This window comes from Chiloscyllium plagiosum, unplaced genomic scaffold, assembly GCF_037043375.1.
Source record: "Chiloscyllium plagiosum isolate Xiang-an unplaced genomic scaffold, Cpla_swu_hap1 HiC_scaffold_19, whole genome shotgun sequence".
NCBI lineage: Eukaryota > Metazoa > Chordata > Chondrichthyes > Orectolobiformes > Hemiscylliidae > Chiloscyllium > Chiloscyllium plagiosum.
In genome coordinates, this window is record NW_028270157.1 from 66,075,142 (window position 1) to 66,099,685 (window position 24,544).

General features: G+C 42.5%; 2 long non-coding RNA genes across 3 annotated transcripts in view; both read right to left on the minus strand.

Moving 5' to 3' along the window:
• Positions 1 to 24,544, minus strand: part of LOC148146802 (uncharacterized) — a 69,971-nt gene that overhangs the window by 30,454 nt on the left and 14,973 nt on the right. The window lies entirely within an intron of this gene.
• Positions 4,388 to 23,826, minus strand: LOC148146804 (uncharacterized). 2 transcript variants are annotated; one of them, XR_015760497.1, is made up of 4 exons: positions 23,701 to 23,826; positions 23,036 to 23,158; positions 22,478 to 22,600; positions 4,388 to 4,437 (listed from the first exon to the last, which is right to left on the minus strand). It is a non-coding gene; the product is annotated as an uncharacterized LOC148146804 (long non-coding RNA). The 2 variants fall into 2 exon arrangements; XR_015760496.1 differs by lacking the exon at positions 4,388 to 4,437 and adding an exon at positions 19,844 to 19,886.

A 24,544-nucleotide genomic window follows, 5' to 3' on the forward strand; every position in this document is an offset into this window, starting at 1 on the left:
CAACATTGCAAATCCAAAGTACACGTCCCCTGCACCCACCTGTTTGGAATGTGACACACAGATGAGGAGATTAATTATCAGTCACCTGTACAGTTCCTCCCATCTCCAGTGTAACCAGCCTCACACACACATTGAAAAGAGCTGGGGCTGTTGAAACAGGAGGCCGAGCTGTGACAGTCGTGGCTTCCACTTTCACATTCATTCACATCTGGGGGTTAGAGGAAAGGAAGAGTTCATTAAGGATTCCCAGCTGTCTGAAACTTTTCTATTGTTACACACCATATTTAGGCTTGAATTTCATGATTTGTGGATAAAATCTTTCCACAGAGACCTTGCCATAAAATTTCAGAATGTTACATTCAGACCCCCAAGGCCAGATTCGGGAATTGCATTTGCATCTTTGATCTTGGATATGAGTTTGAGCTGTGAATGAATTTATTGCTCAGCTTCCCAGCTTCCTGCCTTAGTAGAGGATTTTATTTTGTATTGAAAATTGCTTTTGAATCACTTACATATATCTCAATGTTTAGACAGCTTCCTCCTGTCCAACATTTGATAATTATCACTAAACACATCCTTTCACTGGGAATAGATACGCCACATAGGCTGAGTTACCCAAAATTTGTTTGCCATTCCAGCCTAGAAAAATGTCTGCATCTATTCTGGATGCAAAAGAGAAAAACTATAGCAAGGATATTATTCAACTGGAAAGAGTGCAGAAGAAATTTAAAAGGATGTTGCCAAGACTCAACAGACTGAGTTATCGGGAGAGGTTGGACAAGGTAGGACTTTTTCTTTAGAGCGCAGGAGACTGAGGAAGGATCTTATAGAAGTGTGTAAGATCATGAGAGGCGTGGATAGGGTGAATGCACTCAGTCTTTATCCCAGGGTTGGGAAATCGAGGACTAGAGGGCATCAGTTTAAGGTTAGAGGGGAAAGAATAAAAAGGAACCTGAGGGACAGCCTTTTTAAACAGAGGGTGGCACACATATTGAATGAGCTGCCAGCGGAAGTGGTTGAAGCGGGTGCATGAACAACATTTAGAAGGCATTTGGACATGGATAGGAAAGGATAAGAAGGATATGGGTCAAGTGCAGGCAAATGGGTTTAGCGTGGATGGACATTTTGGTCAGCATAGACCAGTTTGAGCCAAAAGGCCTGTCTCAGTGCTATAAGACTGTATGACTCTAACTTAAAAATAGACAGTGTTGGAAACACTCAGCAGGCTTGGCAGTACATGTTGTGATGGAAGGTATGCAATATATTATCATTTTTGGGAATTTGTTATGCTTTGAGAATTGGCAAACCCACATTTCCTAAGATAGAAATTAGGGGAGATCTGGCCAAAATGTGCAAAAACCACACCACAGTCATTTGTGATTTTGTCTTCAGCACACAATGTGGTGGTGCTACAACAACAGGTTTTGCCATGGTCTCTGATTCCTCAGATGTACAGACGTACTTACCTGTACAGTTCTTCCCATCTCCAGTGTAACCAGCCTCACACACACATTGGAAAGAGCCGGGGCTGTTGAAACAGGAGGCCGAGCTGTGGCAGTTGTGGCTTCCACTTTCACATTCATTCACATCTGGGGATCAAAAGAAAAGAAGATTTCATTGTTGGATTCCAGTTTTTGTGGATCTGAAATGTTTTGCTGTTACACACCCAGAATTGGGTTTGAGTGGCTTGTCTCTTGGAGAACAATCTTCTCACGAAAGCCTGGAAAAGACATGAGTAAAGTGACAGATCTCCCCATTCAGATAGTCAGTGGCCCTGCCATTTTGTAAGTTTGTGCATTAAAATTGCAGGTTATTATTGTTGAATCTTCAGTGTTCCTTTACAGACAATTGTGTGCTGGAATGGAATGGTGTACAATCTGAACAGCAGTCTGACAGGTCCTCATGGGAATGACCCCTCGGATTGTTTTGTAGCTGCTGCTGCGACAATTCTACTGCTTTCCACTACCTTTGTGCTCAGGTTCAATCACACCCATGCATGAGAATCCAGGAACTCGGAAAGGGTGGTAACTAAATTCCCACTCCTACTCCTTCATACACGCTGGGTATGGCTCAGCACTTGGTAGACATATCACTTCCAACATCTTACATTCAGTGAGTCACATTCAATGTCTTAGCCTCAACAATAAGTGTCTGTGGGATGTCTCACTTTCACTGGAATCCTTGACTTCTGGAAAACGCATTGATTATTCCTTCATATTTCTAAAATTAGCAAATGTGTCCTAGTTTGGTTTGGAACATGACACAGTCTCCCTCTGATATGGAAGCAGTGTGTTCAGTTCATTCCCCACTGGGTTCACTGATCCCCATCACACACCTGTACAGACAGATCCATTCCAGGTATAGCCAGTCCCACAGGAGCATCTGAAGCTTCCGTCCTGCTGGATACAGGAGGCATTGGCTCCACACGGATTGTTCAGACACACGTCAATCACTGCAGGTGGAAGTAAATGTAGATGGTTCAGACACAGTTATTTATTCCAAAATATATCATTATTTCAGTTTCCAGTCCCAGCATAATTTCAGATGTTTCTGCTCTTGACCTTTGCAAGCACTGGAAAAAATGACAATTTTCTACCGAGATCCTGGATAAAGGAGTGAGGACAACTCGGAATGCTCATTTCTACCACAGTGAATGCATTTTATTTACTTGAGAAGGTTGTGAGAGAGCACAATTGGACTCTAATAGCATCATGTAATGCCACTCGCTGTCGAAGCTGTCCCATTGAGAATGAAGACTTTGATGGAGTATTGAGCACAACTTCAGGCGGGACGGTGAGCGGCAACTGAAAAGCGATAGGATGGTAAATTACCTACACTGGGCCATTTTCTATTCATCTTGGATATAAATACCCATTGGAATTTTACATATATTTATCACTCAGCTTCAATATTTCTGATTTATAACCAGAATCATTTTTGACACACTCAGACTTGTATCAGGGATTTGACAAACATCTTGATTGTCCAACATTCTTCAATGATGACTGTAAAGGGTATTTGCGCTGTCATTCAGCTGGTTCAGGAAGATAAAAGCCCGTCATATAAGGCTACAGGCTCTGAAATGATCCCCATTCCAGGCTCGAAACTGATTCCCAGAGAATTACAGGGAACACCTGGAGAATAAAGATGGAAGACCGATGATTTATGACCCAGGAGAATCACTTTCAGTTACCTGTACAATTCCTCCCATCTCCAGTGTAACCAGCCTCACACAGACATTGGAAAGAGCCGGGGCTGTTGAAACAGGAGGCCGAGCTGTGACAGTCGTGGCTTCCACTTTCACATTCATTCACATCTGGGGTTAGGAATAAAGGAAGAATTCACTGCAAGATCACGGATTTGTAAATCTGCAATGTTTGAGTAATATACAGACCCAGATTTAGACTTGAAACACAAAACTCTCAGAGAGAAATTTACAACAGATATTCAGAAATGAGGGGACGTAAAATGTCAAATTGTTTCCACACAGAATGCTCGGACACATCAATAACATGATGAACATGGGGCTTAAACACATTCACAGGGCAGATTGAAAATATTCAAAATTATGTCATTTTTGCTGTTTCAGAACCTGGGATATTTCATCCATTTCTCTCCCTGCTCTTTGGAATTGCTGATCACCTGAAAACCTACAGTTTTGTACAGAGACCCCAGACTCCGGAGTGATAACATCACAGAATGTCCATTTCTAGCCACGGTGAACACATTTCATTTACACGTGAGGGTTGTGAGAGAGCAAAATTCAACACTGAAATGATGGTCCGATGTAATACCAGCCTGATGTCACTCACTGTCAAAGCTGTCCCATGATGAGTGAACAATTTGATGAGGTGCTGAGACTGGATTTGCAACTGAGTCAGAGAAATAACAACAGGATAGACAGTGTAAGTCAACAGTACACAGAGATGACAGAGGGGGTTTACCTGCATTGAATAATTTTGGATTTCCAATTTTGATACACAGAAATGGTTTGAGTTTTACATGAATTTATCTCTGTTTTACCACTTCATGATTTGGAAAAAGGTTCTAATATGTATCCAGAATTATTTTTTGCATCTCACACTTATTTCAAGGATTTGGCCAACATCCTGACTGTCCCATGTTGTTCAATGATCACTGTAAAATGGATCAGACCTGTAATCCAGTTGGTTCAGATCGCTAAAAGCCTGTAATCCAAGAGGCTCTAAAATGATCTCCATCCAGGCTGGAACAGACTCCCACACAATGTGGATATAAATTACAAAGGACATGTGAAGAATAAAGATGTAAGTGGGAAGGTTCATGATCAGTTACCTGTACAGTTCCTGCCATCCCCAGTGTAACCAGCCTCACACACACATTGAAAAGAGCCAGGGCTGTTGAAACAGGAGGCCGAGCTGTGACAGTTGTGGCTTCCACTTTCACATTCATTCACATCTGTGAGATTCGAAGAAAGGAAGAGTTCATCAGAGAATCCATCGCTTTGTCAGTATTCAACTCTCTTCATATTGTCTTGGAGCTTCTATTAGAGAATAATGTGAAGAAAGAACCAAAATCACAGTGTCCTCTCCTGAGGATCACTGTCACGCATTTTTGTGGGATGCACTTTCAAATTACTGCTAGAGAGAATTGCATAGAGAAATGCAATGAGATGCAGGCTGATTACAGTCTGAAAGGGCTGTGATGGCAATGTATCCAGCAAGGCACAGAGAGTCTAGTATCTGTCACACTGATATCATTCATCCCATTCTACACTTCAGTTTGTCTGTTTCAGTCAAGCCCATTTATGGACATCCAGGATTCCTGGGCTCTAGAAAATGGAGTTAAGCAAATTTCCAATCCTCCTGAGTCCATGCTGGGTTCAGTCCAGCAATATCTGGCAGCAGGGTGGCTCAGTAGTTAGCACTGCTGCCTCACAGCGTCAGGGACCTGTGTCTGATTCCAGCCTTTGGCGGCTGTCTGTGCGGACTTTGTACATTCTTCCCTTGTGAGTTTCTTCCAGGTGCTTCGGTTTCCTCCCACAATCCAAAGATGTGTGAATTAGGTGAACTGGCCATGCAAAATTGTCCATAGTGTTCAGGGATGTGTAGTTTAGGTGCATTAGTCAGGGGAAATGTAGAGTAATAGGGTAGGGGAATGGGTCTGGGTGGGATATTCTTTGAAGGGTTGGTGTGGACTTGTTGGGCCAAAGGGCCTGTTTCACACTGTAGGGACTCTGTGATTGAGACAACAACACCTCACACAGAGAGTCATTTCAGATCTTAGCCTCCACAATAAATATCAATGGATTGTCAAATTGGGAATGGAATCATTGTCTGATGCTAAACTTATTAACTATCTCGCTGGTGCTAAAGCAACTCCAGACATGCTCCCAGACTTCACCCACTTGCCAAGTGGGAGGTTTTTCACAGAGCAGAATTGCACTCTGTCCTAATAAGCTACTGAAATACCAACCCAATCTCACTGACCGTCAAAACAATCACATGAAGAATTAACATTCCATGGAGATAGCTGAGCTGCTGTATTTAAATCTGAGTCAGGGTCAGTAGGGACAGGATGGACAATTGAGTCAACTGGACGCAGACAGGACACAGTGGACGTACCTACTTTGAACCATTTCTTCTTCCAACTGTGACATACCTTAAAGGATTAGCTCATTTGGCTGGATTGGTGGTTTTGCAATGCAGAGAGATGCGAGCAGCACAGGTTCAGTCCCACACTGGCTGAGGTCATCATGAAGGACTCACCTTCTCCAAGTCTGCCTTTGCCTGAGGTGAGGTGAAACTCACCACCAATTGCCTTTGACTGATGAGAGGGAAGCTCTGTGATTGGCCAAGAATGTAAGAACATTAACTTGCCATGAAGTGTGAGATCTACTTGAATTTATTGCTCAGCTTTTAATCCAGAATCAGTTTTGAGGCATTCACACTTATCTCAACTATTTGACAAACATCCTGATGGTCCAATATTCTTTAATGATTAATTTTAAAGGGATCCTCCCCATTCTTCACTTGATTCCGACAGTGGAAACCATGTTGTATAAACCAAGAGGCTCTGAAAGGATCCCCATTCCAGACTGGAACAGATTCACACAGAGTGGGGATACAAATCACAAAGAATGCCTGAGAGTAAAGATTTGTGTTCATGAACATTAATTGTCATTTGGAAAAGCTCAGCAGGTCTGGCAGCATCTGTGAAGAGAAATCAGAGTTAACGTTTTGGGTCCGGTGAACCCTTCCCCCACTTCTGAGGAAGGGTTACCAGACCTGAAATGCTTACTCTGATTGCTCTTCAGATATGCTGCCAGACCTGCAGAGCGTTTCTAGCAACTTCTCTTTTTATTTCTGATTTACAGCATCCACAGTTCTTTCAGTTTTTATTAATTGCAAGTTACCTGTACAATTCCTCCCATCTCCAGTGTAACCAGCCTCACACACACATTGGAAAGAGCCGGGGCTGTTGAAACAGGAGGCCGAGCTGTGACAGTCGTGGCTTCCACTTTCACATTCATTCACATCTGGGGTTTAAAAAAAAAAGAGTTCATTGGAGGATCCCAGCTTTGTGAATCTGAAACTTTGTTCACACTCCCTTGAACCATCTGACTATTGGACAATAACATTAATACAACTTGGACGAGGAAGGGTTGAAACGATAGAGTGCCCTCTTCTGACAGACACTGTCACTACCTATTGTTGGTTGCACTTTCAAAACAGTAGGTCATTACTGCTACAGAGAACGGTGTGTAGAAATGGAAAAATGTACCGGCTGATTAACAGTCTGAAAGGGCTATGGTGGGAATGTATCCAGCAAGGCATGGACCATCTGGTATCTGTCACAGTGACAATGACCACCCAAGTTTAAACCTCATTTATTCTGTGTTCCCCTCAAGCCTGTTGATGGGAAGCTAGAATTCCTGTTTACCAGGAGACAAAGGTAAGAAAATGACCCTCACTCATTCTGAGTCTATGCTGGGTACAGTCCAACAATGTGTGATCCCATACAGCACCTCACACAGAATCGCGTTCCTTGTCATAGCCTTAATGATTGTCAATGGACTGTTTCATTGTTATTGGATTCAGTGTCTATTGCTAAACTTATCATTGCCAAAGCAACATCTTGATCATTACTTCCCCCCAGCCTGGTCTGGAATCTCCAGTCTGATATGGAAGCAGTTTGTTCAGTTCATTCCCCACTGGGTTCACTGATCCCCATCACACACCTGTACAGACAGATCCATTCCAGGTGTAGCCAGTCCCACAGGAGCATCTGAAGCTTCCGTCCTGCTGGATACAGGAGGCATTGGCTCCACACGGATTGCTCAGACACACATCAATCACTGCAGCTGAAAATATCCATGCAAAAATTTAAGTAAACTCACTTGAGATCCATTAAATTTATACCTATACCCTCTGAGGCTTCAACCATCTTAAAATCGGCAGCTACTGAGATAGTGGTGACACATCTCACTTTCTGGGTTCTGTGTTAATGTGGGAAAACAGGATTCCTCACATTGGGAAAAACAAGGGTACGTAAATTCACCCCTCGCCATCCCACACAAGCGACCAGTCAACATTATATCGAGACAATGCCACACATTTCCCTGTGATTCACTTCCCATGCTTTAGTTAGATTGTAAGTGTCACAGTGGTCTGTGATACTGGAAGGAATCAGAGGGAAGCCTCATCACGTGGGATGTTCAGACAAAATCACAGGTGGAACAATAATCCACATCTCTGTCACTGTGAGTTTTTGTTCCCTTTGCTTTTTTTTCAAATTTCTTCCCTCTTCAATTTGCTCATTGATTGACAGTTCATAATTTTCTAGAGATCTTGGGATAGGAACAGGCGAACTCACAAATTGATTTCTTCTGACTGTGATGATGTGATTGAAATTTTGCAATGGGAATTGTGACAGAGTAGATTTGGACCGTTGTGGGAATGCTCCCACGAATATCAGTCCACACGGTCACTCGGCGTTAAAGCTGTCCCAACTAGAGTGGACAATTCAGTGAGTGACAAGGAATGGAATTGTAACAGAATAAGCAGCTTCATGTTTGGACAGTGTGGGACAACTGGACAGCAATAAGATTTAGAACTGGTTCAGAACCTGATTAACAGTCTGAAAGGTCTGTGATGGGAATGCATCTAACAAGGCATTGACCATCTTGTATCTTCCATTTGTACATTGGAGAAACACGGATTGAGCATGTTATTTTCCAGTTGTGAACTTGCAGAAACGTAAGAGGTCCACCGCAAAATCTTGGACAAAAATAGAAATTGCTGGAAAAGCTCAGCAGGTTTGGCAGCATCTGTGTAGAGAGGTGAGAGTTAATGTTTTAGCTTGAATGACCCTTCAGTTTCCCAAGATCCCAACACACCAGGAGGTTCGGTATTGTATCCAATCTGACACAGTTTCACAAAGGTCAGGATCGCACAAGCCTCCTCATTCAACAACAAGGAGGAGCTCCCAATGTTTTGGGTGATCTCATCTGTGATCAGTCACATCACATTGATGAAGAGGATCTGGACTTGATTCCATTTCCAGACTGGAAAGGACCTTCAGATATTGGGGAATCAAACAAAAAATATACATGGACTTGAGGTGATGGAAGAGGAAGATGAAGAGGTGGATGTGGGTACAATTACAATGTTGAAAAGATATTTCAATCGATGCACGATTAGGAAGGGTTGGAGGGATATTGGCCCGGAGCAGGCAGATGGGACTAGTTTAGTTTGGGATTAGGATTGGCATAAACTAGTTGGATCGATGCGTCTGTACTATATGATTTTTTGATTATGACTCTCTGGTGTATCAGTTATCTGTGCAGTTCCTCCCATCTCCAGTGAAACCAGCCTCACACACACATTGGCTGTTGAAACAGGAGGCCGAGCTGTGACAGTCATGGCCTCCACTTTCACATTCATTCATATCTGGGGTTAGGAAGGAAGGGAGAGTTCAAACGAAGATCATAGATATGAGAATCTGAATTTTTGATTAATATGCAGGCTCAGATTTCACTTGAAACTCAAAAGTCTCAGAGAGACATTTTCTATAGAGGTTTGGAAAGAGGGAGGAGTGAAACGGCAAATTGAGTCCACACAGATTGCTCAGACACATCAATAACTGTAGGTGGAAATTTAGATACATTCCCTGGGCAGATTGAAGATATTCAAAATTATGCAATTTTTGCTGTTTCCTACTCTGGGATATTTCATCCATTTCTTCCCCTGCCCTTTGGAATTGCTGATCACTGGAAAGCCTACAGTTTTGCACAGAGACCCTAGGGAGTGATAACATCAAAGAATGTCCATTTCTAGCCATGGTGAACACAGTTTGCTCACACGTGAGGGTTGTGAGAGAGCAGAATTCAACACTGAAATAATGGCCCCATGTAATACCAGCCTGACGTCACTCACTGTCAAAGCTGTCCCATGATGAGTGAACAATTTAATGAAGGACCAGGGCTGGATTTATAACTGAGTCAGAGAAATACGAATTGGAAAGAAAATGTGAGTTAACAGTATGCAGAGCGGACAGAGGATGTTTACCTACATTGGATCATTTTGGATTTCTAATTTTGATACACATAATGGTTTGAGTTTTATATGAATTTATCTCTGCGGCTCACCATTTCAGAATCACTTTTGAAACCTCACACATATCTCAAGGATTTGACCAACTTCCCGAGTGTCCAACATTCTTCAATGACCACTGTAAAAGGAGCTATCCCTTAATCGAGTTGGTTGAGAGTTAGAAGTGTGTCACATAATCCAAGGGACTCTGAAGTGATCTCCATTCAGGTTGGAACACATTCCCACTGAGTGTGGATATAAATTGCAAGGAACATCTGAAGAATAAAGGTGAAAGTGGGAAGGTTCATTATTAATTACCTGTACAAATCCTCCCATCTCCAGTGTAGCCAGTCTTACACACACATTGGAAAGAGCCGGGGCTGTTGAAACAGGAGGCCCAGCTGTGACAGTCGTGGCTTCCACTTTCACATTCATTCACATCTGGGGATGAGGAAGGAAGGGAGAGTTCACTTCAGGATCACGGATTTGTGAATCTGCAATGTTTGATTAATATACAGACCCAGATTTAGACTTGAAACACAAAACTCTCAGAGAGAAATTTACTACAGATATTCAGGAATGAGGGGACGTAAAACGTCAAATTGGTTCCACACAGAATGCTTGGACACATCAATAACTGTGGATGGTCATGAACATGAGGAGGCTTAAACACATTCACAGGGCAGAATAAAAACATTCAAAATTACGTCATTTTTGCTGTTTCCGACCCTGGGATATTTCATCCATTTCTCTCCCTGCCCTTTGGAATTGCTGATCACTGGAAAGCCTACAGTTTTGTACAGAGACCCTGGACTAGGGAGTGATCACATCACAGAATGTCCATTTCTAGCCACGGTGAACACATTTCGCTTACACGTGAGGGTTGTGAGAGAGCAGAATTCAACACTGAAATAATGGCCCCATGTAATACCAGCCTGATGTCACTCACTGTCAAAGCTGTCCCATGATGAGTGAATGATTTGATGAGGTGCTGGGACTGAATTTGCAACTGAGTCAGAGAAATAACAACAGTGTAAGTCAACAGTACATGTTGACTTACATTGGATCATTTTGGATTTCCAACTTTGATACACAATAATGGGTTTGTGTTTTACATGAATGTATCTCCCTGTTTCACCACTTCAGGATCTGGAAAAAGGTGCTAATATGTATGCTAATCACTTTTCACACCTCACACTTATCTCACGAATTTGACCAACATCCTGAGTATCCCGCATTGTTCAATGACCACTGTAAAACGGATCAGACCTGTAGTCCAGTTGGTTCAGGTAGTTAAAAGTCGAGAGTGTGGTGCTGGAAAAGCACAGCAGGTCAGACAGCATCCGAGGAGCAGGAGAATCGACGTTTCGGACACAAGCACTACATCAGGAATGAGGCTTGTGGGACGGGGCTGAAAGATAAATGGGAGCGGATAGGTTGCTGGGAAAGCAATCAGTGGATTAAGGTGAGGGAGAAGGTGAAAGGTCAGAGGGGGCAGCGATGGACAGGTCTGGAGGGTGTGGCCGAGTTGCAGGCTTGGGACTAGGATAATGTGGGGGGGGGTGGGGGAGGGGAGGGGAAATGAGGAAGCTGTTGAAATCCACATTTGTCCATGTGGTTGCAGGGTCCCAAGGCAGAATATGAGGCGTTCCTCCTCATCAGGTGATAATGGTTTCACTGTGGAGGAGGTCCATATCAAGGACATGCAGGTCCTGGGCCTCCTCCACTACCAAACCATTACCACTCAGTCCCAAGCCTCCAACTCGGCATCGACCCACACCGACCTGCTGTACTTTTCCAGCACCACACTCTTGACTCTGATCTCCAGCATCTGCAGTCCTCACTTTCTCCTCAAATAGTTAAAAGCTTGTAATCCAAGAGGCTCTGAAATGATCTCCATCCAGGCTGGAACAGATTCCTAGAGAGTGTGGATTCAAATTACAAAGAACATCTGAAGAACAAACATGTAAGTGGGAAGGTTCATGATCAGTTACCTGTACAGTTCCTCCCATCTCCAGTGTAACCAGCCTCACACACACATTGGAAAGAGCCGGGGCTGTTGAAACAGGAGGCCAAGCTGTGACAGTCGTGGCTTCCATTTTCACATTCATTCACATCTGAGGTTAGGAAGGAAGGAAGAGTTGACTGGAAGGTACACAGGTTTGTGATCCTGAACATTTTTACGTGTATAAAGAGGAAAGCTTGAACTACAGAACACTTGGACAACAACATCTACAGAAATTTCTGAACAGGAAAGTGTAAAACCACAGAGTATCCTCTTCAGACAGACAATGCACCGGCGCTTCAGTGAGCTGGCACATTGAAATCAGTACGTTCTCATTTCACTCTTCCCTCGGAGAGAATTGTATGCTGTTCTGGAATGATGAACAGGCTGATGAACAGCCGGATGGGTCATGACCTTCAAGGCCTCAACCATCTTGAACCAGCACTTTCTGATGATATCCATCCTGCTTCCCATTTCATTTTTGGATTCACAATGTTAATCCAGCACATGCACCGAAACTAGACATCCTCACTGCTCGGACAGGAATTTAGCAAATGCCCCATGCCCTGACCAAATGCGTCAGCTCAACATATTGTAGACACTACCTTGGAAATAGTGAGAACTGGAGAAGTCAGAGTTGATAAAGTGTGGCACTAGGAAAAGCACTGCAGGTCACGCAGCATCTGATGATCAAGAGAATCGAAGGATCAAGCCCAAAATGTTGACTCTCTTCTTCCTCAGATACTCCCTGACCCGCTGTGCATTTTCCAATGCCATATTCTATTGACTCTGTAGGAACTCTCTTTACTTGTCTTAGCATAGTCTAACAGCAAGTGACAGTAAAAGTCTCCTAGCAAGGAGAATCACAGCTTATTGTTAAAATTACCAATTCACTTCTTGACCAACATTGCAAACTCCACAATATATAGCCTGATCCTATCACTTCCCAGGTCTTTTGGAACGTGACACAGTCTCCATTCTGCTATTCAGTTCAGTTCATTCCCCACTGGGTTCACTGATCCCCATCACACACCTGTACAGACAGATCCATTCCAGGTGGAGCCAGTCCCACAGGAGCATCTGAAGCTTCCGTCCTGCTGGATACAGGAGGCATTGGCTCCACACGGATTGCTCAGGCACACGTCGATAACTGCAAAAAGAAATTAATAAGGGAGGTTTAGATATAGTTATAGATTCTAAAATATGTCACCCTTGCAGTTTCCAGTCCCAGCATCTTTCCGAAGTTTCCTTCTTTGCGCCCATGAGTTTGGTGATCACTGGAAAAGTGAGAATTTTCTACAGTGATTCTGGACAATGGAGTAAGGAAACTCAGAATGCTCATTTCTAACCATAGCACTCACATTTCATTTACATGAGAGGGTTGTGCGACTGCAGAATTGGACTATACTCTAATATCTTCACCTAAAGTCACTCTCTGTTGAACCTGTCCCATCGAGAATGAGGAATTTGATGGTCGATTGAGGTGCAATAGTATCTAAGCACAACTTCAGGAGGGACTATGAGGGGCAACTGGAAAACGATAGGATGATAAATTTACTTACACTGGGCCATTTCCTTTCCAGCTTTGATATACATAAAGATATGAATTTTAAATGAGTTCATCATTCCACTTTGACACTCCACCATGTGGGAAAGGTTTCTGATTTGTATCCAAAATCACTTCTGACAAATTCACACATATCTCAGGGATTTGACAAAAATCCTGACTGTCAAACATTCTTTAACAATCACTGTAAAATGTATTCTCACTGTCGTAAAATGTATTCTCACTGTCATTGAGCTGGAACAGGCAGACAAAAGCATTGCAGATAAACTTAGAGGTTCCGAAATGATCCCAGTTCCAGCCAGAAACTGATTCCCAGAGAATTTCATGACAAATTTCAGGGAACACCTGGAGAATAAAAATGGAAAAGTGATGATTTATGACTGAGAAGAATCACTTTTAGTTACCTGTACAGTTCCTCCCATCTCCAGTGTAACCAGCCTCACACACACATTGGAAAGAGCCGGGGCTGTTGAAACAGGAGGCCGAGCTGTGACAGTCGTGGCTTCCACTTTCACATTCATTCACATCTGGAATCAGGAAGGAAGGAAAAATTCACTGCAGGATCACCAATTTGCGAATTCACAATGTTTAAGTAATATACAGACCCAGATTTAGACTTGAAACACAAAACTCTCAGATTGAAACGTTCTACAGATATTCAGGAATAAGGGGATGTAAAACGTCAAATTGGTTCCACACAGTTTGCTCAGATATATCAATAACTCTGGATGGTCATGAACATGGGGCTTACACACATTCACAGGGCAGATTGAAAATATTCAAAATTATGTCATTTTTGCTGTTTCCGACCCTGAGATATTTCACCCATTTCTCTCAGTGAATTGCTTATCACTGGAAAGCCTGCAGTGTTGTACAGAGACCCCGGACTAGGGAGTGATAACATTACAAATGCCCATTTCCAGCCACGGTAAACACATTTCACTTACATGAGGGTTGTGAGAGAGCCGAATTCAACACTGAAATAATGGCCCCATGTAATACCAGCCTGATGCCACTCACTGTCAAAGCTGTACCATGATGAGTAAAGAATTTGATGAGGTGCTGGGACTGAATTTGTAACTGAGTCAGAGAAATAACAACTGGATGGACACTGCGAGTCAACAGTACACAGAGAGGACAGGAGGTTTATGTACTTTGGAACATTTTGGATTTCCAACTTTGATATACAATAATGTTTTGAGTTTTACATGAATTTATTTCTCTGCTTCACCACTTCAGATTCCGGAAAAAGGTTCTAATATGCACCCAGAATCACTTTTACACCTTACACTTATCTCATAGATTTGACCAGCATCCTGAGTGTCGCACGTTGTTCAATGATCACTGTAAAATGGATCAGATCCAGTTGGTTCAGATAGTTAAAAGCTGGTAATCCAAGAGGCTCTGAAATGATCTCCATCCAGGCTGGAACAGACTCCCACACAGTGTGGATACAAATTACAAGGAACATTTGAAGAATAAAGATGTAAGTGGGAAGGTTCATGATCAGTTACCTGTACAATTCCACCCATCTCCAGTGTAGCCAGCCTCACACACACATTGGAAAGAGCCGGGGCTGTTGAAACAGGAGGCCGAGCTGTGACAGTCGTGGCTTCCACTTTCACACTCATTCACATCTGTGAGATTAGAAGAAAGAAAGAGTTCATCAGAGAATCCATCGCTTTGTCAATATTCAACTCTCTTCATATTGTCTTGAAGCTTCTATTAGAGAATAATATTAATAAAGAACCAAAATCACAGAGCACCCTCTCCTGAGAATCACTGCATTTTTGCAGGATGCACTTTAAATTACTACTAGAGAGTAATAGAAATGCAATGAGATGCAGGCTGATTACAGTCTGAAAGGGCTGTGATGGCAATATATCCAGCAAGGCACAGAGAGTCTTGTATCTGTCACACTGATATCATTCATCCCATTCTACACTTCATTTATTCTTCAATTAACTCAGCCCCATTTATGAGGAATCCAGAATTCCTGAGAACTGGGAAACAGAGGTAAGTAAATGCTCCCCGCTCATTCGGAGTCTATGCTGGGTACAGTCCAACAATGTGTGAACCACATTCAGCACCTCACACATAGTCACGTTCCTTGCCATAACCTTAATAATTGTCAATGGACTGTTTCATTGTTATTGGATTCAGTGCCTATTGCTAAACTTATCAATAATTTGTCATTGCCAAAGCAAACCTCAGAACACACTTCCTGATCTTTGTTTCCCCCAGTCTGGTTTGGAATGTGACACAGTCTGCAGTTTGCTATGGAAGCAATGTGTTCAGTTCATTCCCCACTGGGTTCACTGATCCCCATCACACACCTGTACAGACAGATCCATTCCAGGTGTAGCCAGTCCCACAGGAGCATCTGAAGCTTCCGTCCTGCTGGATACAGGAGGCATTGGCTCCACACGGATTGCTCAGGCACACGTCGATAACTGCAGAAAGAAATTAATAAGGGAGGTTTAGATATAGTTATAGATTCTAAAATATGTCACCCTTGCAGTTTCCAGTCCCAGCATCTTTCCGAAGTTTCCTTCTTTGCGCCCATGAGTTTGGTGATCACTGGAAAAGTGAGAATTTTCTACAGTGATTCTGGACAATGGAGTAAGGAAACTCAGAATGCTCATTTCTAACCATAGTACTCACATTTCATTTACATGAGAGGGTTGTGCGACTGCAGAATTGGTCTATACTCTAATATCTTCACCTAAAGTCACTCTCTGTTGAACCTGTCTCATCGAGAATGAGGAATTTGATGGTCGATTGAGGTGCAATAGTATCTAAGCACAACTTCAGGAGGGACTATGAGGGGCAACTGGAAAACGATAGGATGATAAATTTACTTACACTGGGCCATTTCCTTTCCAGCTTTGATATACATAAAGATATGAATTTTAAATGAGTTCATCATTCCACTTTGACACTCCACCATGTGGGAAAGGTTTCTGATTTGTATCCAAAATCACTTCTGACAAATTCACACATATCTCAGGGATTTGACAAAAATCCTGACTGTCAAACATTCTTTAACAATCACTGTAAAATGTATTCTCACTGTCATTGAGCTGGAACAGGCAGACAAAAGCATTGCAGATAAACTTAGAGGTTCTGAAATGATCCCAGTTCCAGCCAGAAACTGATTCCCAGAGAATTTCATGACAAATTTCAGGGAACACCTGGAGAATAAAAATGGAAAAGCGATGATTTATGACTGAGAAGAATCACTTTTAGTTACCTGTACAGTTCCTCCCATCTCCAGTGTAACCAGCCTCACACACACATTGGAAAGAGCCGGGGCTGTTGAAACAGGAGGCCGAGCTGTGACAGTCGTGGCTTCCACTTTCACATTCATTCACATCTGGAATCAGGAAGGAAGGAAAAATTCACTGCAGGATCACCAATTTGCGAATTCACAATGTTTAAGTAATATACAGACCCAGATTTAGACTTGAAACACAAAACTCTCAGATTGAAACGTTCTACAGATATTCAGGAATAAGGGGATGTAAAACGTCAAATTGGTTCCACACAGTTTGCTCAGATATATCAATAACTCTGGATGGTCATGAACATGGGGCTTACACACATTCACAGGGCAGATTGAAAATATTCAAAATTATGTCATTTTTGCTGTTTCCGACCCTGAGATATTTCACCCATTTCTCTCAGTGAATTGCTTATCACTGGAAAGCCTGCAGTGTTGTACAGAGACCCCGGACTAGGGAGTGATAACATTACAAATGCCCATTTCCAGCCACGGTAAACACATTTCACTTACATGAGGGTTGTGAGAGAGCCGAATTCAACACTGAAATAATGGCCCCATGTAATACCAGCCTGATGCCATTCACTGTCAAAGCTGTACCATGATGAGTAAAGAATTTGATGAGGTGCTGGGACTGAATTTGTAACTGAGTCAGAGAAATAACAACTGGATGGACAGTGCGAGTCAACAGTACACAGAGAGGACAGGAGGTTTATGTACTTTGGAACATTTTGGATTTCCAACTTTGATATACAATAATGTTTTGAGTTTTACATGAATTTATTTCTCTGCTTCACCACTTCAGATTCCGGAAAAAGGTTCTAATATGCACCCAGAATCACTTTTACACCTTACACTTATCTCATAGATTTGACCAGCATCCTGAGTGTCGCACGTTGTTCAATGATCACTGTAAAATGGATCAGATCCAGTTGGTTCAGATAGTTAAAAGCTGGTAATCCAAGAGGCTCTGAAATGATCTCCATCCAGGCTGGAACAGACTCCCACACAGTGTGGATACAAATTACAAGGAACATTTGAAGAATAAAGATGTAAGTGGGAAGGTTCATGATCAGTTACCTGTACAATTCCACCCATCTCCAGTGTAGCCAGCCTCACACACACATTGGAAAGAGCCAGGGCTGTTGAAACAGGAGGCCGAGCTGTGACAGTCGTGGCTTCCACTTTCACACTCATTCACATCTGTGAGATTAGAAGAAAGAAAGAGTTCATCAGAGAATCCATCGCTTTGTCAATATTCAACTCTCTTCATATTGTCTTGAAGCTTCTATTAGAGAATAATATTAATAAAGAACCAAAATCACAGAGCATCCTCTCCTGAGAATCACTGCATTTTTGCAGGATGCACTTTAAATTACTACTAGAGAGTAATAGAAATGCAATGAGATGCAGGCTGATTACAGTCTGAAAGGGCTGTGATGGCAATATATCCAGCAAGGCACAGAGAGTCTTGTATCTGTCACACTGATATCATTCATCCCATTCTACACTTCATTTATTCTTCAATTAACTCAGCCCCATTTATGAGGAATCCAGAATTCCTGAGAACTGGGAAACAGAGGTAAGTAAATGGTCCCTGCTCATTCGGAGTCTATGCTGGGTACAGTCCAACAATGTGTGAACCACATTCAGCACCTCACACAGAGTCATGTTCCTTGCCATAACCTTAATAATTGTCAATGGACTGTTTCATTGTTATTGGATTCAGTGCCTATTGCTAAACTTATCAATAATTTGTCATTGCCAAAGCAAACCTCTGAACACACTTCCTGATCTTTGTTTCCCCCAGTCTGGTTTGGAATGTGACACAGTCTCCAGTCTGCTATGGAAGCAATGTGTTCAGTTCATTCCCCACTGGGTTCACTGATCCCCATCACACACCTGTACAGACAGATCCATTCCAGGTGTAGCCAGTCCCACAGGAGCATCTGAAGCTTCCATCCTGCTGGATACAGGAGGCATTGGCTCCACACGGATTGCTCAGGCACACGTCAATCACTGCAGAAAGAAATTAATGTGGGAGGTTTAGACACAGTTATTGATTCTAAAATATGTCATTTTTGCAGTTTCCAGTCCCAGCATCTTTCCGAAGTTTCCTTCTTTATGCTCATGAGTTTGGTGATCAGTGGAAAAGTGAGAAATTTCTATAGAGATTCTGGACAAGGAGCGAGAATAACTCAAAATGCTTATTTCTAACCACATGGAACACCTTTCATTTACATTAGAGGGCTGTGTGACTGCAGGATTGGACTCTATTCTAATAGCTGCACATAAAGTCACTCTCTTTTGAACCTATCCCATCGAGAATGAGGAATTTGATGTTCTACTGAGGTTGCAATATTAACTCAGTACAACTTCAAGAGGAACTGTGTAAGGCAACTGGAAAGCCATAGGACGGTGGAGTTACATACACCGGACCATTTCCTTTTCTTCTTTGACATACATAACCATTGGAATTTTACATGAATTTATCTCTCAAATTTGACACTTCAGCATGTGGGAAGAGCTTATGATTTGTATCAAGAATCACTTTTGACACATTCACACTTATCTCAGGGCTTTGACAAACATTCTGACTGTCCAACATTATTTAATGGTCACTATACAACGTGCCCTCCCTGTCATTCAATTGAATGAGTCAGATAACAGTATTTCAGATAAACTTAGAGGCTCTGAAATGATCCTAATTCCAGGCTGGAGACTGATTCTTAGGGAATGTGATTACAAATTACAAGGAACACCTGGAGAATAAAGATGGAAAAGCGATAATTTATGATCAACACTTTCAGCGACCTGTACAGTTCCTCCCATCTCCAGTGTAGCCAGCCCCTCACACACACATTGGAAAGAGCCGGGGCTGTTGAAACGGGAGGCCAAGCTGTGACAGTTGTGGCTTTCACTTTCACTTTCATTTAGATCCAGAGTTTAGAAAAAAGGATGAGATCATTGGTGGGTCCCCAGTGTTATGCACCTTAAACTCTTTGCACATACAGAGATTTAAGCTTGAATCACATGATTCTTGTAAAAAAAATGAATATTTCAGGATTAGACGAAGAATAGACCTGAGGGCTGTGGATACCTGCTCAACTTCAAAACCAGCAATTAGTTAATTTATTCAGCAATGGACAAGGTAAACAATGTGACTAGACTTTCCAGGATACTTTCCCAGTAACTGATAATGACATTGCATAGACCAAAAGGTTTCAGGCTGGAACAGAGTTCCCAATTATGAGGGATTAAGAAAAAAAAGAATATCGCAAGATTGAATAGAGAAACAGAATGCTTTATTCTCCAGGATGCTTCAGTACCATTTACCTGTACAGTTCCTCCCATCTCCAGTGTAACCAGCCTCACACGCACATTGGAAAGAGCCGGGGCTGTTGAAACAGGAGGCCGAGCTGTGACAGTCGTGGCTTCCACTTTCACATTCGTTCACATCTGGAATCAGGAAGGAAGGAAGAGTTTACTGGAAGCTACACAGCTTTGTGGCCTTTCAGATTTTTATACACATCAAGAGGAAAGCTTCAACTACTTGACATTAAACAAGAAACATCTACAGAAATCTCCGAACAGGAAAGTATAAAACCACAGAGCACCCACTTCAGACAGACAATGCACCTGCCCTTCAGTGAGCTGGCACACTGAAATCAGTACGTTCTCATTTCACTCTTCCCTCGGAGAGAATTGTGTGCTGTCATGGAATGAAGAACAGGCTGATGAATTCCCTGATATGTCATGGCCATCACAGCTTCAACCATGTTGAATTCAGCAGCTTCTGATGATTTCCATCCTGCTTTCCACCTCATTTTTGGATCCACAAAGTTAATCCACAAAATGTGTGAAAGTTAGGTATCTTAGGTACTGCAGAATGGAGTCCAGCAAATACCTCCTGCCCTGATCAAATGGGGGATAGTGCATCAAACTATAGACACTCTCTTTCCTTGTCTTAGCCTAGTCTAACAGCAATTGGCAGTAGAAGTCTCCTAGCGAGGAGTATCACAGTCTGTTGCTAACATTATTGATTCATTTCTCTACTACCTTGGCAAAATCCACAATATATAACCTGATCCCACCACTTCCCAGGTCTAGTTTGGAATGTGACACAGTCTCCAGTCTACTATGGAAGCAGTGTGTTCAGGTCATTCCCCACTGGGTTCACTGATCCCCATCACACACCTGTACAGACAGATCCATTCCAGGTGTAGCCAGTCCCACAGGAGCATCTGAAGCTTCCGTCCTGCTGGATACAGGAGGCATTGGCTCCACACGGATTACTCAGACACACTGCAGTCAATTACTGCAGATACAGGATAATATGGGTGCTTCAGACTAAATCCCATGGTGGCTGATAATATCACAAAAATGTGTAACTGCCATGTTTACGTCCTCAAGCTGTTTTACCAGTTCCATGCTGCTCTCTCCAATGTGGAGTTTGCTGATCACTGGAGAGCCTCCAATTCAGTGCAGAGCTCCCAGACCTGGGAGGGTTAAACCCACACAATGTCCATTTCCAACAGTGACCACCTCCTCATTTGACAGCCTGTTCTTTTAAACTCTCTTGTTCTTGTGAACATTTCTCTGTCAAAGTGGCTGCTGCGAAATTCCAACCTGGTCTCACTCACTGTCCCATGAAGCTTGAGAATTCAACAAAGTGCAGAGTTTAGTTGTGGCTGAGTCAAGGTGCCCAGTTTTAGGGCAGTATGTTAAGTTTCTGGACACAGTTTAGCTTTTATTCATTCATGGTATTTGCCGGTTTCTACATCAATGCAGGGATGGTTTAGGCTAGCCTTTTAACTCCAGTTTCATATTAACTTGAAATTTCACCGGCTGCCATGGTGGGATTTAAATCGACATCCCCAGAACATGAGCTAGAGATTAGGAATGACAAGATGAGTGTCATTACCATGACACTGTCATTCCTCCTGCTTGGCTGAGATTTGCTGTCAATGGTGATCCTACTGCCAGGACCTTCCAATCCCCGTTAAGGGGCAGGATTGGATCATCCATCTCAGCCCAGAATACAGAGCGCAGGGAAGGGAAGGGGAGTGCACAGCCTCATTTCACAGCAAGCATTACTGACTTCAGGTACTTTCTTTAAAAGTCCAATCTTCCAATGAAGGCGCGGTAGGTTAAGATATTTTTGATTAGTGGAAGAGTGAATGAATGGGTAGGTGGATGAGATGAACAAGTCGGAAGGGATGTGAGAGCAGGGGAAGTGGATAGAGGCCCCGTGCACCAGGTGGATAGGTAGGAGAAGTGGGATGACTAGGTGTGTGAAGGTGGGGGAGTGCAGAGAATGATTGGATCAGCTTCAGTGGGAATTCCCAAGTGATAAACCAGGCATCATGCTGTCCAATAATTCCACCTGTGTAACGCCCCTGAACTCAAGGTTGGAGACATTTGCAAAGAGTGTTTGGCAGCAGGGAGTTGGCCCTTTGCAAATTCCCAGTGTGTTTCTGTAGAAACCTGTCACACCCCTTCCATTGTCCTTCTGAAGGATTTGTAACAGTGGCTTGAGCTCCATTGGGAGGTATGTATTCCAACTTGAACCTGTATAAAAATTGGAGTTATGTTTGAACTTATTGTTTAATGCATTCCATTTTCCAGATCAGCTCTCAGCACCTGGAGTCAGTTTTGAAGCAGTCACACATGTGTCAATGATCACAAACATTCACTGGTCCCAATATTTTATAACCATCACTGATTTAATCCATTCAATGAATTAGCTGTGAAAAGATATGTCGCTTGCATCAAGAAATATCTTGGCATGATTTCCATTTAAAGCTGCATTACAATAAATTATTCCATACATTGGACATAGAAATTAAAAATGTCGAGAGTGTGGTGCAGGAAAAACACAGCAGGTCAGGCAGCATCTGAAGAGCAGGAGAATCAACGTTTCAGGCATAAGCACTTCATCAGGAATCAGCTGCAGTACTCACATTCTCCCATAGGAATTAAAAAGAATACCTAAAGAATAAAGATGGAAATAGACTGAGTGGAACAATGAAGATTTAAGTGCCAATTACCTGTACAGTTCCTCCCATCTCCAGTGTAACCAGCCTCACACACACATTGGAAAGAGCCGGGGCTGTTGAAACAGGAGGCCGAGTTGTGACAGTCGTGGCTGCCACTTTCACATTCATTCACATCTGAGGGTTAAAGGAATGGAAGACATCATTGTTGGATGCCTAGTTTTGTGAACTCTCAGCTTTCTTTTCCAGTCTGCACTTGACAGAATCTCCAGTCAAATATGGAAGCTGTCCATTCAGTTCATTCCCCCTTGTACAGCTAAAAACGTGCACCACTTGATTTTTCGAACTTGTAAAACTCTCCTGGTTTTTTAGTTATAAAGCAGAGATCAACTTCCATTTTGGTCTATAGTCTAATAAAGAACAATATGAAGTCATTCACAAAGTGATTCTGCCTCTAACTTAGTTGCTGCTCGAAATGTTGCCCAAACCAAAAGTCTTTGGATCGATCCTCATTCGAGGCTGGAACAGACTCTCAGATATAGTGGATACAAATTTCAAGAATAAAGATGGAAATGTGATAGTTTGTGGCTGAGTAGGTTATTTATCGATTACCTTTACATGTCCTTCCATTTCCAGTGTAGCCAGTCTTACACACACATAGGAAAGAGCCAGGAGTGTTGAAACAGATGGCCGAACTGTGACAGTCATGGCTCCCTCTTTGACATTCATTCACATCTGAGGGTTAGAAGAAAGGAAGAGCTCACTGGAATCTCTTGTGACTTTGTGGATCTTAAGTTTGCTACTGGCACATACCATAAGTTAGGTGCGAATGTCCTGAAACGTGAAGAAAAATATTCTACACAGGTCCTGGACCAAGGAGGAGTGAAGGGACAGATACCTCTCTTTGGACAGCTGTAGTCACATTGGAATTTACTTTGCAACTTTGGACTTGTATAAAAGCTCGAGTTGTTAGTGAATTTCCTGCTCAGCCTCACATGTTTCAGCTGAAGTTTATATTTTGTGAATGGAATTTCTTTTGATGTACTCATACATATAGCTTCTCACTCTCTCATAAAGTTATCACTAATTATTTCCTTCCAATGCCTCAGTTGGTTCCACCGTGAGAAGTTGTATCACATCAACCAACCAAAATGCATTTGATTGGAATTTCAGTCTGACCGAACTTCAGAATACCCAGGAAATAAAACGAAAATCCCAAGAATAAAGCTAGAATTGAGCTGATTTATACATGAGTGGACATCTACACCGCCACTTACCTATACAAGTCCTTCCGTCTCCAATAAGTCCAGCCTTACACACACATTGGAAAGAGCCGGGGCTGTTGAAACAGGAGGCCGAGCTGTGACAGTCATGGCTTCCACTTTCACATTCATTCACATCTGAGAATCAGAAGAAATGAAAAGATGACTGGCAGATCCTCAGTTTTGTAAATATTAAACTTTTTTCATACATCCCTGAACCACCCAATTATTGGAGAATAACCTTATACGATCCTGAACTAGGGAGCAATAAATTCACAGAGTGCTCTCTTCTGACAACCACAGGTCATGTCCTTTTATGGGCTGCACTGTCAATATTGTATGGTATTATTAAGGTCCCTGCACTCTGCCTGCTGCTAATCTATTCTGTACAAGTGCATTTTCTTGATTACTCCCTTCTTTTACAGTTTCTTATTTTGTATTTAAAGTTGGACTAAAAAGAGCTTGAATTCCTCTCAGCAGATGCTGAGTATGTCTCTCAGTCTCATCTATTTTAAGATAATATTCCCAACTGTTGTTGTGTTGCCATTGTCTTACTAGGCCAGAGGGCTGCTCTCTCATTAGAGAGAAGCAACAGGTAGTGATTTACCCTGCGGGTCACCACTCCTCAGGTGAGGGAAGAGGTTGAGTGGGAGAGTCCTTCATGATAACTTCACACCAGTGATGGGAATTGAACCCACACTGCTGGCATCACACTGCTCTGCAAACCAACAATTCATCCATCTGAGTTATTCCAAACTATGGCATTTCTGACCTTTCTCAACATCTCTGTAATCTTCTAAGATCTGGTCAGCAATCAATGACTTAGTTGCCTGAAAAACACTTCAAATCTCTTCCAGCA